We start from the raw sequence: 12,558 nt of genomic DNA on the forward strand, positions 1-12,558 counted from the left end.
CACACACACACACACACACACACACACACACACACAGAGGAAAGATGATGTAAAGACACTAGATGAAGATTGTTATGCCCAGATTGCAGGGACCCCCAAAAAGACCACCACGGAGACCGAATACCGCATGTAAAAGCAAAGAACCTTTATTTCAAGCTCCAGAGTTTGGTCCCTCTGTCTGTCTGACACAGAGGTGAGAGCATAGAGCCCTGAGCTCAGGTGGGGCAGAGTTTTTTTTTTAATCATAGCAGAGGTTGGGGTGAGGGGATTTCCAGGGTCCAGGACCCTGATTGGCTGACAATTGTCTAGGGGTATCTGTAAAACAAAAAACAGGTGTGTGCTAGACTCAAGGACATCTGGCCACCTTATCTAATGGTTGGAATGTTTGGGATGTCAGGTACTTCCTCACCCCTGGGTGGATCCCTGGGTGGTATCAGCTTAAGGCTTTTCCTGGATCTGGGTGTTGCCTGCCAGTAAGCCTGTCACAGAATCTGTGCCTAGGCCCCTAAGCCTGTCATGGCTGCTGTGTGGTCAAGCTGTTTTGGGGCTCCTCCGCAAAGATGACCGTTTTCCATCTCGGGAAGGACCAAACAAACCCACGGTGGACATCTGGCTGCCAGCACAGCATGTGACAGATGAACATTTCTGTTGTTTCAAGCCGCTTAGCTGGAGTATTTTGTTATAGCAGCCCTAGGAAGCTATTGTGGCCCCCTTAATGTACAGAGGGTACATTTCAGGAGTCCCCCAGTAGATGGCTGAAGCTGTAGACTATCAACCTCTGTATGTTGTGTTTTTCTGTATTCATATATACCTATGATAAAGTATAATTTGTAAGAAAGAAACAATAACTAATAGTAATTCATAGTAGGATAATTACAATATACTGCAATATAGTAATTTTATAACTATGATAGCAATAAAAGTTTTGTGAACGTGGCCCCTCCTCTCTTGAAAGTACTTTGTTCTGTATTTTTGACTGTCTGAATTGCCAGCATCATTACTCTTGGGCTTTGGGGTTGTTATTAATCACAATCGAGATTACCTAAACAAGAACTCTGTGGCACTGAGATTTCAATCTGCTCCTAAGTGGAAAACAGGGAGGCACTGACCTTCGGACCAAGGGGTGATTCGTCTTAGCGGAGAATACTAATAGAGACTTCATCACACAACTCCACATGGGGAGTGATGGAAAACAGAAAGCGTGGCCTGGCCTAGAGGTTAAGAGCACTGGCTGTTCTTCCAGAGGTCCTGAGTTCAATTCCCAGCATCCATAGGGTGGCTCACAACCATCTGTAATGAGAGCTTCTGGCCTGCAGGCATACATGCAGACAGAATACTGTACACAAAATAAATAAATCTTAAAAAAAAAAAGGAAAAAAAAAAAGAAAGCAGAAAGTGTTTTTGAAAGTTCCTTCTTAACATGTTCAGACAGTGGCTAACTGTGAATAACTGAGATCTGGGAATACAACACATCAGGGAATGTGGACTGCTGATGTGTAAGTACCAGGCAAAACTAACTGGGAAAGAAGGTGCAAGGATTATGTCCCTAATTACGTCACCAGCCTGCAATGGTGTCCTAGCCTAAAGAGCGGGTGTGCCCTCTGTGCCCTCTCTCTTTTCCACACTCTCTCCTTCCGTTCTCTTCCCTCCGCATGGTCTCTGTCTCTCTGTCTCTGTCTCTGTCTCTCTCCCCCCTCTCCCAATAAAGCTCTAGAAAGGTAACCATGGCTTGTGATTTTTCCACCAACCAGCACTCTCCTCCGTCAGCTTGGCTGACAAGCGCCGCCACTTAACCATTTGTGAACGGCTTCTGTCTCATCCTCCTCCGTTTCTAGCAAGGAGGTAGATGGAGGGGATACTTGCCAGGTCCAATGGAGAATCTGGGTCCCCAGGTTGCCGGCTTTGAGTCTTTTTCTAGGTGTGTAACATGGCGTTAATACTGTTTATAATGCAGCTGCCTTTGTTTACTTAGTAAAAGACACCAGGTGTCTTATACTTCAAGGCCTAATTACAGGATGCTTTGCCATAGGCGTTGTCACCAGATGTCTTAAGTGCTAAGGAGGAATCTACACTTAACTGTACTTCGTACTTTGAGCTGTGATGATTACTAAGATTACTTAGTGATGAACTAAGAATGATGGGAAGAGTGTGGGGTCCACAGAGACCCCAGCTTGTGGCTTGTTTTCATCTTGACTCAAGGTCAGAGCATCTGAGCTCCCCCCCCCCCATGCAACGCTGCATAATAGGATGTTTTGGTCAAAGGCGTGGTCACCAGGTGTCTTATACTTCAAGGCCTAATTACAGGATGCTTTGCCATAGGCGTGGTCACCAGATGTCTTAAGTGCTAAGGAGGAATCTACACTTAACTGTACTTCGTACTTTGAGCTGTGATGTCCTTGAAAGTGGGAGGTCTTTTTGCCCCCCCTTGCTTTTGGATATTTAAAGGCTGTGAGTAATAAACTCAGGGTCTGTGGTATTGACCCAGAGCCCTCCTGAAGCTATCCTGTGTCTCTGTCTTCTTCTTCATCTACGTCTGTATTTCATAGATATCACTTCTCAATTCCACACTCCCCCTTCCAGAACCGTTCAGCTGGTTGAGCAGGACTCAACAGAAGAGCAAGCCAGTAAGTAGCATTCCTCTATGACCTCTGCATCAGTTCCCGTCTCCAGGTTCCTGTCTTAAATTCTGCCCCGACTTGCCCCTGGGATGAAGTGTGACCTGAGAGAATTGCCAGCTGAAATAAACCCTTTTCTTCCCCAAAAACAAACAAGTAAGCAACAAAACCAAACACCAAGAGCGACAGGGCTACAAAGTGCTCACATCTGTACATTTCTTTCTTTTGTCTAGCAGATATGTAAGGAAAACCATTGCTCAGTGGGAGGACTAAAAACCACCAAATCCTCCGATAAGACATGATGGCTGATGTTGGCCTTTTCCCAGCAGTGTGGGAACGAAGCACAGCTTCCTGAGGCCTGTTCCCTTCTGTTGGCAGAATCTGGCCTGCACCAGGGAAAAGTCCAGCTTCATCTGGGCGTTTCTTTCTCCTCTGTGATGCAGCTGCCCAATTGGCTTTTAGGCCGCTCTGACCTTCAGCAAGTTCCTCGAGTGCCCCCTGGTGGCTTCACAGGCATCTGCACCCTCAAGCTTTTTAAGTTTATATTTAGTTTCCCTTTTTTGGAGGGGGGGGTGAAGGTGGGGGAAGGGATTCCCCTCGCTAACTCCTCTCATGTCCCTTCCACTCCCTATCGACTTTATTACCTCATCTTTGTTTTTATTACAGACATACATATACACAACACACACACACACACACACACACACACACACACACACTCACTCACACATATAACCTGCTAAGACCACTTAGTGTTACTTGTATGTGTATGTTTTTAGGGCTGACCACTTGGGGTTGGACAGTCTATCAGGAGGCTAGTCCCTGGGGAAGACTGATTCTCTCTTTCTCAGCAGCCCTTAATTGCCTGAAGCTCTTCATCTAGAGGGGGGGCTTCGTGAGATTTTTCCCATTCATGATGGAATGGGTAGTGTTACACATGGTGGAGGTCTTCTTTAGGTGACCATATTGTCAAGATTTAATGGGTGCATCTTTCCTGTCACGCACAGAAGATGCTATCTTGCAGCAGAGGCTCCCTGAACCTTTTAACTTCATAAGGCCACACAGGAGCGCTGGAGGGCTGGGGGCATAGATGGGTAACTAACTGCCAATGTGGCTGGACTCCCGTGGGAAATGACCCATCTGCCAACATGTTCTGCAGCTCAACAGCCAAATGCTTCTAGTTGTGGGAGGCTCTAGACACAGGACCCATGAGAATAGATTTCTAGTGACTAACACAGCCTTGCAAGACCTGTATAATAAATAAAGAAACTTAATTTTATAATAAAAACTTAACTTTATAATAAATAAAGAAACTTAATTTTGGATTTTGTTTCTATTTGAAAATACAAAATCTACAGAATATTTGAAATTATTTGAATCCTGAAGCAGCTATGTTAAAGAACTATGGTATTTATGAGACAATTAAAAATTGATAATCAGTAGGTATTGATATTGAGGGCTTAACATTTTCTGTAATAATGGTGTTGTGGTTATGTTTATTTGAAAAGCCTTTATTTTTAGATACATATTGAGATATTTATGGATAAAACTATATAATAAAATCTGATTTCTGCCTCCAAATACTACTGGAAAGAACTGGCATAGGGACAGCACATCAGCAAGATCAGTTGTGTATCTGGTTTTCGAAGCTCGTCAGTGGATTTATGGGACTTCATTATACATTTTCTCCAATTTTAGATGTGTTTGAAACTCATGTAGTAACAAAACCCCAAATTTATAGGAATAGTACTTTCAAAGTGGAGGGTCAGTGTGTGGATGCTTCTGCCAGTCCTTTAAGTTCTGAAATCTGTGTTTTGTTTTGTTTTGTTTTGTTTTTTTTTCACCACCTACCCACCATTTATGGAGAAAAACAGACGAGATGTGGGCAATGCTTCCAAACCCTGGTGGTGTCCCACAGCATCTCCACAGCTACCTGTGAGCTGGGCTAGCTTGCTGCTTAGACTCCAGGGTCCATTCAGAGTGCAAATGATCCCAGCAGGTGCCACAAACTGAAAAGCGTTCTCTGCCTCATCTCTACTACCCACGCTTGCTCAGCTAGGCACCGAAGCCGTGTATTAATGTCCTCACGTGTGTTCTCATCCGCTTTCTGTTGCCGTAACCGATACCAGGACCAAAAGCAATTCAGGGAGCAAATGGTTTATTTCTGTTCACACTTCCAGCTAACTGTCCATCATTGATAGAAGCCAGGGCAGGAGCTTAAGGTGTGAGTTGAAGCAGGAACCATGCAAGAAAGCTACCCAGGCATGATGGCACCATGCACAGTGGGCTGGGCCTCCCCACATTAATTACCAATCAAGAAAATGCCCTACAGACATGTCCACAGCCAATCTGATCTAGACAACTCTTTAATGAAGTTTCTCTCTTCCCTAAATGTATAAAGTGGACAATAAAAACCAACGGGCACAATGTGTTTAATAAAGTCACGCACCTTTCACTTATTCTGATGGAGACTCATTGTCTTTGGATGCAGTAAGAAAGTTGAGGCACAGGTGACCACTGCTGTCCCTCTGTCTTAGTTACTTTTCTGCTGCTGTGATAAGACACCGTGGCCAGGGCAACTTATGAAAGAGACTGTTTAATCGGGCTGATGGTTTCAGAGGGTGAGAGTCCGTGATGCTGGGATGAGGGAGCAAGGGGATCCATGGAACCCCTGTGGCCAAGAACTCGATTAGATGTAACCCATTCCCGGTACTGGAAGGCTCATTTGATGACAAGAGATGCCCGGGTGAGGCTCTGACTCACCATTGTTTGGCTGTTTCATTTAGATTGCCTTCACATATGGATATATTTTAGGAAGCTTCTGCTGTATTATGTTTCCACACCACCCCTCAAATGGGCCTTCATTTTAGATGTCTCTCCCCTCTGGATCCTCCCACTCTAAATCCCCCATCCCCCATCTGTAACTATCTGTTCTACTTTCTAGGGACATTTATCTTTCCCTCCTAGTCCCTTACTCTGTACCTTAACCTCTGGAGTTATATTAATTGTAGCTTGATTATCACTGATTTAACAGCTAATATCCACATATAAATGAGTACATACCATATTTGTCTTTCAGGGTCTGGGTTACCTCACTCAGGATGATTTTTTTTCTTCTAATTCTATCCATTTACCTGCAAATTTCATGATTTATTTTTTTTAAACAGCTGAGTAATATTCCATTGTGTAAATGTATCACATTTCTTTCTCCATTAATCTGTTGAGAGACAGCTACAGTGTTTCAATTTCTGGCTACTCTGAATAAAGCAGCAATGAACATGATTGAGCAGATGTCTCTGTGGTGGGATGAAGCATCCCTTGGGTATATGTCCAAGAGTGGTGGTATATTGAGGTAGATTGATTTCCATCTTCCTGAGGAACCACCACACTGATTTCCATACTAGCTGTACTAATTTGCACTCCCACAAGCAATAGATGAGTGTTCCCCTTACTTCACATCCACACCAGCATGAGCTGTCACTTGTTTTATTGATCTTGGCCATTTTGATGGGTGTAAGATTTGCATTCCCCTGATGACTAAGGATGCTGAACATTTCTTTAAGTGTTTCTCAGTCATTTGCATTTCCTCTTTTGAAAATTCTCTGTTTAGATATTAACCCCATTTTTAACTGAGTTATTTGTTTTCTTGATATCTAGTTGGGTTGATTGTGATTCTAGGTGCTGACATCTGATCTTGTCTGTGTTGCGTGGGTGTTGTGTTCCTTGGTTTTTGTTGTCCCCTCTGGTTCTTAGGATGGTGTGGTGGCTGTGTGTTGCCTGGTTGGGAATTCTTCTAGGTCCTAATATGTGTGGCCACTGGGGGTTCCAGGTAATGTGTTTGTAGACGTTGGAAGCTGACACTTAGGCATGGGGATGGGCTGGGGGTGGGTAGGTCTGTAGGAGGAAGGAAAGCAGAATGTTCTACCAGGAGCTGCTTAGTCCCCGGGGAATAGGGACAGAGGGAGGAAAGGCCACAACAGGTAGTCTGTTACAGAGCTCAGGATGAAACCGGGGGTTGGATATGGGGGAGAAAAGGATATGGGGAAAATGAAGATGTGGAGTTCTCCTATCTGCTTCGTTGGCCTACTTGTTTCTTTGGCAGGCTCGGCTGGCACATTCCCGGGGAATGTCTGCTGGAGTTGGGGGGCTGGGATAACAGGATGAGTGGGGAGGAAGACTGGAGGAAAACATCTGTGTAGACCACTGGAGATGGGGGCAGGGAAGGAGGGAAGGCCACAGCAAGTAGTTTGCTATTCAGCTGGGGGTGAGACTGGGGGATTGGATTTGGAGGAGAGGAGGGAGAAGTGAAGCTCTGTGGTTAGCCTACCTGCTTCCCTGGCCAGAATGACTGGCAGGTTCCCAGGGAATGGCTGCTGGAGTTGGGGGCTGGGATAATGGGAGGGTTGGAGGAGAACAGTGGAGGAGAAGGTCTACATCTGAAAGCTAAGTTTTTCACCGATCATTTGTGTTGCACATACTTTTTCCTGGTCTGTGGCAACTTAGCATATGATGTTTTTCATAGGTAAGTTTTATATTTTAGACATTGTGGCTCATTCCTGTAATACTATTTTGGAGGCTAAAGTAGAGAGATTGTTTTAAGTTTCAGGCCAACTGTTTGGTTGGAACCTCTAGCCCATTCCTGCTTGATCCAGAAAGCTCCATTCCTCCCTCCCTCCCTCTCTCTCCAAACCATGCCCTCTCAGAGAATCTCCAACAAAGGAAAGGCACCAAAAAGTCCAGTTCTGCATTCTTCGTGGCTATAACAGCTCCTTCGTGAAGTTGCTAGCCACCCAAGTCCCTGCAGAAAGCCTTCAGCCTTTGACCATACTTGGGCATAAACCCAGCTTCTAGCTCACACATCATCACCCCCTCGCCTACAACCTATATAAACTCCCTGCTTTAGTTTGGGTGTGTGACTTCTCCAGCCTGGATCTCTGGGACTGGAGAACTCACCCAGGAGTTGCTTTGCTCAATAAAACTTGTTCTTCTACTTTTTCAATTCGGCTTGATCTGGCTTACTGCCTTGGTGGAGAAACCTATTATTGGGGTACAGAAAAGCATGAGTTAAATTGTGAGTTTCAGGTCAGCCTTTGCTACAGTCTCAAGAGACAAACACTCCACCAAATGTTTTATATTTTAAAGATTTTTATTATTTTTAATTATGTGTGTGTGTGTGTGTGTGTGTGTGTGTGTGTGTGTGTGTGTGTATTTGTATGTGAATGCAGGTGGCTATAGAGGACTGGGCTGCAGGGATTGATCCCTGGGAGCTGGAATTGCAGGCAGTTGTGATCTGCCCAATGTGGGTGCTGGTAACCAAACTCACGTCCTCTGCAAGAGCAGTGCATGCTCTTAACTACTGAGCCGCCTCTCCAGCTCCCAATTTTATGTTTTGATGTAGGCAAAAGAATCAGTTGTCTCCTTTCGGTTTGTACTTTTAAGGATCTTGTTCATGTAAACCACAGAAATACTCTTTCAGATGTTGTCCTCAGAGAACAAAGGCTCCAGTGAGGATTGCTATGCCATCCGAAGTTCTTGGAGCTCTTCACAGTGTGTCTGTAAGGTCAGGACCATTTCCAGTAGGGAAGAGAGAGACAGAGCTTTGGTAAGGCCTCAAGGCAGTTTTTGGTATCCTTCAGCATGGAGATGTCATGGAGGTATGAAACAGCCTCTACACAGGAGAGCTCATTACCCCATCCTCAAAGAATTAATTAGCCAGCGCAAATGCCAGGGTGCCCAGGCTGGGGGGGTTGTGTTAAGGCATGATGCTAACAATCCCTGTGGTCACCAGATTGGGAACACTCAGTACGAGGCCTTAAAGAAGGGGGACTCGGCAGTGTCTGTGGGGCCGTCAGAACTGAGACAAGCACACCCCTTCTGTGGGGAACTCGACAAACGTCCCCCAGCCAAGTGTGACTGGTCTGACAGGAAAAGCCTGAGTCTGCCAGACATGTTAATATCTGTCCTGCTCACGACAGAAGGAAGAGATGGCCCGGCAGCACTTGATAATTAGACCCCATTTCTGAGCCGATGAACCCACTACGCTATATATATTATGTGATATTTTAAATGTACACTGTATTTCCTGGTCCCAAGCAAATTGTCAATTACCTTCCGTGTTCATTAAAAATTCCACGCTATCTTTATGGCTAGGGATTAAGTACACCCAGGTCTCCTCTTCTGTAAAAATGCAGACCTTGACAAGCGGGAGTGTGTTTGTTGCTAGAGCTTGGGGCGGAGGCATCTATCTCCAAAAGAGCTTTTAGGAACCAGGTTTCCAGGAGAGACTTCTAGTAATCATCATGTGCTAGGACTTAAGTATCTATCCTTTCTTTCTTTCTTTCTTTCTTTCTTTCTTTCTTTCTTTCTTTCTTTCTTTCTTTCTTTCTTTCTTTCTTTCTCTTTCTTTCTCTCTCTCCCTCCCTCCCTCCCTCCCTCCCTCCCTCCCGGATTCCTTCCTTCCTTCCTTTCGCTTCTTAAGGAATTCCCCGGATAATTGTGTTTCTGGATTACTGGGTGTTCCAATTTGCTGTAGCTCACATCTGAACTCGTGACTCTTACGTGAAACTAGCGGTAGCTTCAAGACAAGGGCTGCCGCCAGCTCACAATGAGCGTTCACATGCCCACACTGACCCCCGGAATCTGGGGAGCCACAGTCAGGCTTTGAAGCCGCCAGGTATCCTTGTAGCTTGGTATTTCTCCCAGAGCGACTTCATCCAGGAACTTGAGGCACCGGTTCTCTGGAAGGTTTTATTCGTTTGTGAACGCGGGTGATAGAGTGCTCATTCACTCTTCCGTGTGTCCCGTAGACACTTATTCTCAGTGTGCGCCAGGCGCGGTGCTCAGCTGCATGGCTATCACAGGGAGAACGTCAAATGCCCGCTTTCTTTGACCTTACGGCGACCTGGGTGGGGATTATAGCAATCACACCCCAAACACCTAATCATATCCTAGGGCAGAGCTGTGACGGTGTGGCCCTAACCGGGAACCAGAGATGGCATTTCTGAGAAACTCGATTCAGTTGGCACCAAGTGAGCAAGAGTGTTGTAAAGACGAGGATGAGAGTACTCAGGTGTGCTCCTTTGAACGTAATTGGCTCCCATAACGTCATAGGGAGTGGCGCGACTAGAAGGCGTGGCCTTGCTGGAGTGGGCGTGGTTTTGTTGGAGAAGTCAGCAGAGCGGCAATTCCTAACCTTCGACAGGCCGTGTGTGCAAACTGAAATTTCAGAGCAGACTCCAGTTCTGTGGCTGGCTCTTCTACATCAGAGGGTCTCAAAGTATTCGTTTTTGGGTTTGTGAAAGTCAGAGGCTTTTAAAATTCTGTGGTTATAGCTATTGGTCTCGACTATCTTAAAAACTAAAATGCAGAAATTAAAAAACACTCACAGATTCATCTAAGCACACACACATATCTATAATGCTAACATTAATTTTTTTTAAAATTTCTATATGGCCTGCATGTGTATCTATGCACCACATGTGTACAGTGCCTGCAGAGACCAGAAGAGGGTGTGAGATCCCCTGGAACTGGAATGGCAGATGGTTGTGAGCTGCCATATAGATGCTTGGAACTGGACCCCGGACCCCTGGGAGAGTAACCAGGGCTCTTAACCACTAAGTCATCTCTCCATCTCCACATGCTAACATTTTTGTGAAAAATACTATTTTCATTAAAAATATTTTAATTAAAAATTTCACATACAATTTTTATTTTTATTTATTTATTTATTTATTTATTTATTTATTTATTTATTTATTTATTTATTTATTTATTTATTTATTTATTTTTCCAGACAGGGTTTCTCTGTGTAGCCCTGGCTGTCCTAGAACTCCCTTTGTAGACCAGGCTGGCCTCAAAGTCACAGAGATCCTCCTGATTCTGCCTCCTGAGTGCTGGGATTAAAGGCGTGCGCCACCACCTCCTGGACTCATTTACTGCAGGAAGAAGCTTCTCCGATGAGGACTGAGCAGTGCACTGCTCTACCAGTATGACAGTGTGGCATTAGGAGTCATGTTATGGCTATGTCCCTATAGCAGAATAATAATAGCAGGTTTTCCCATGGGCCCATGACCTATCTGGTCTCAGGTTCTTGACTTTAGCAGTGTCAGACGTGGGTTCCACCTCATAGAAGGGACCTGAAACCTAATGATTTTTTTTAAAGTGGTTGTGACTCCTGTAACATTTGTGGCACTATCATGCTATTGTAGGCAGGTCACTGCTATAGGTCACAGTGTTTGTAGCTGGGTGATACTGATGATCACCTTTCTCTTCCGGTAGCCTGCAGAGTATCTCCCGTTACCGTGAATGCTGAGCGGTAGGTGTGAAACTTTTAGCTGGGCATCAACTCAACTTCTTCGTGTCTTATGACCTAAGTGTCGTCTTTAGCAATAGGACCTTACCAATACCTTGGCACTGGCCTGTGATGTTTGTGGGATGGGGGTCCTTGGGATTTTTTTGGCCAATAATTCAGCAAGATGTAACCCATTCCGCACACTTGGTGGCATAAGATGTCTAGTTGGGGCATTGTCTGTCCTTTGCTATAGTGACTCCATTTTTATTTCGTATATGTATGTGCTTTAAAAAGCTTCTCCATTAGTAGGTTTCCCAAAGATCTATGGTGTCACTTGTTTCTCCCATATTCCTTTCTTTACCCTGCTCCCCCATCTCCCTCCCCATTTAATTTCCTAGTCTAGTTCCCTTTATCTTTCCATAGCACTATACTCGATTTTCCTTTCCTGGGGATCTTCTCTCCTCCTGGCCCCTTACTAGGTCCCTAATCTCTGTGGTTATTTAGATCATAGCACACATATCAAAAGCTAACATCTACATATGAGAGAAAACATGCAATATTGTTTGCTCGGGCCTGGGTTGTCTCGCTCAGCATCATTGTTTCTAGACCTGCCTACTTACCTGCAAATTTCATTTTTCCTTAACAGCTGAGTAATGCTCCATTGTGTAGATGTACCTCATTTTCACTGTCTATTCATCGGTTGAGGGACATCTAGGTTGTTCCCAATTTCTGGCTATTATGAATGGAGCAGCAATGGACATGGATGGGCAAGTGTCTCGGTGGTAAGATACAGAATCCTTAGGGTATATGCCCGAGAGTGACATCGCTGGGTATTGAGGTAGATCGACTCTCAGTTTCTTGAGGAACCACCACACTGATTTCCATAGTGACCATACAGGCTTGCACTCCCCACAACGGTGAATGATGAATAAATGTTCCCACCCTTATTTTCAAAACTAGAAACACTAGTAAGCAATGAGTATAAAATCTCTTCAATATCAGCTTAGTGGAAGACATTTCTTAAACCTGTTGCTGCTTTTCCTCTGTTGCAATATCACACATAGATAGTTTCTCGAAAACACTACTGTATACTTAGGAGTGAAGGAGAGAACAAAACACAAGTGTCCTAATTATATTACACAATGGATGTCTTTGTCTTATTATGAAAATAGTTTTGACTTTGTAGGTCCCTTGAAAGGCTCGCAGGGGCCTCTGGGAGATACTCAGACCACACTTTGGGAATCCCTGCTCCAAGCTGATATGCAAATTAACAGAAGAATAGTCTTGCCTGTTGTCGTACTGAAAACAGGCACCCTGGATGGGGACACTCCAATGGTGTTGCAGCAGGAGCTTGTATTTCACAATGCTGGCGGACAAGACAAAGAGCACAGGGATGAGACCATGGACGCACCTCTGGGAGTTAAAAAGAAAACAGGAAATTTCACTGGATAACACTGAGAGTCTCCATGGATGCCAAAGCAGGCTGTGCATAAGTGAGCCATGGTGACCGTGTAAGGAGTCCGGAGAAGATACAGAAAGACAAGCCAGAAGGCAGGCGGCGACAGGCCATAGCAGCCCAGGCATGTGCTGTGTGATGTGACCACCAGGAAAGGGTGTTCTCTTGTTCTAAGTCCAGTTTGGAATGGGAAAGAC

Source organism: Peromyscus eremicus, chromosome 19 (genome assembly GCF_949786415.1).
Source record: "Peromyscus eremicus chromosome 19, PerEre_H2_v1, whole genome shotgun sequence".
Classification (NCBI taxonomy): Eukaryota; Metazoa; Chordata; class Mammalia; order Rodentia; family Cricetidae; genus Peromyscus; species Peromyscus eremicus.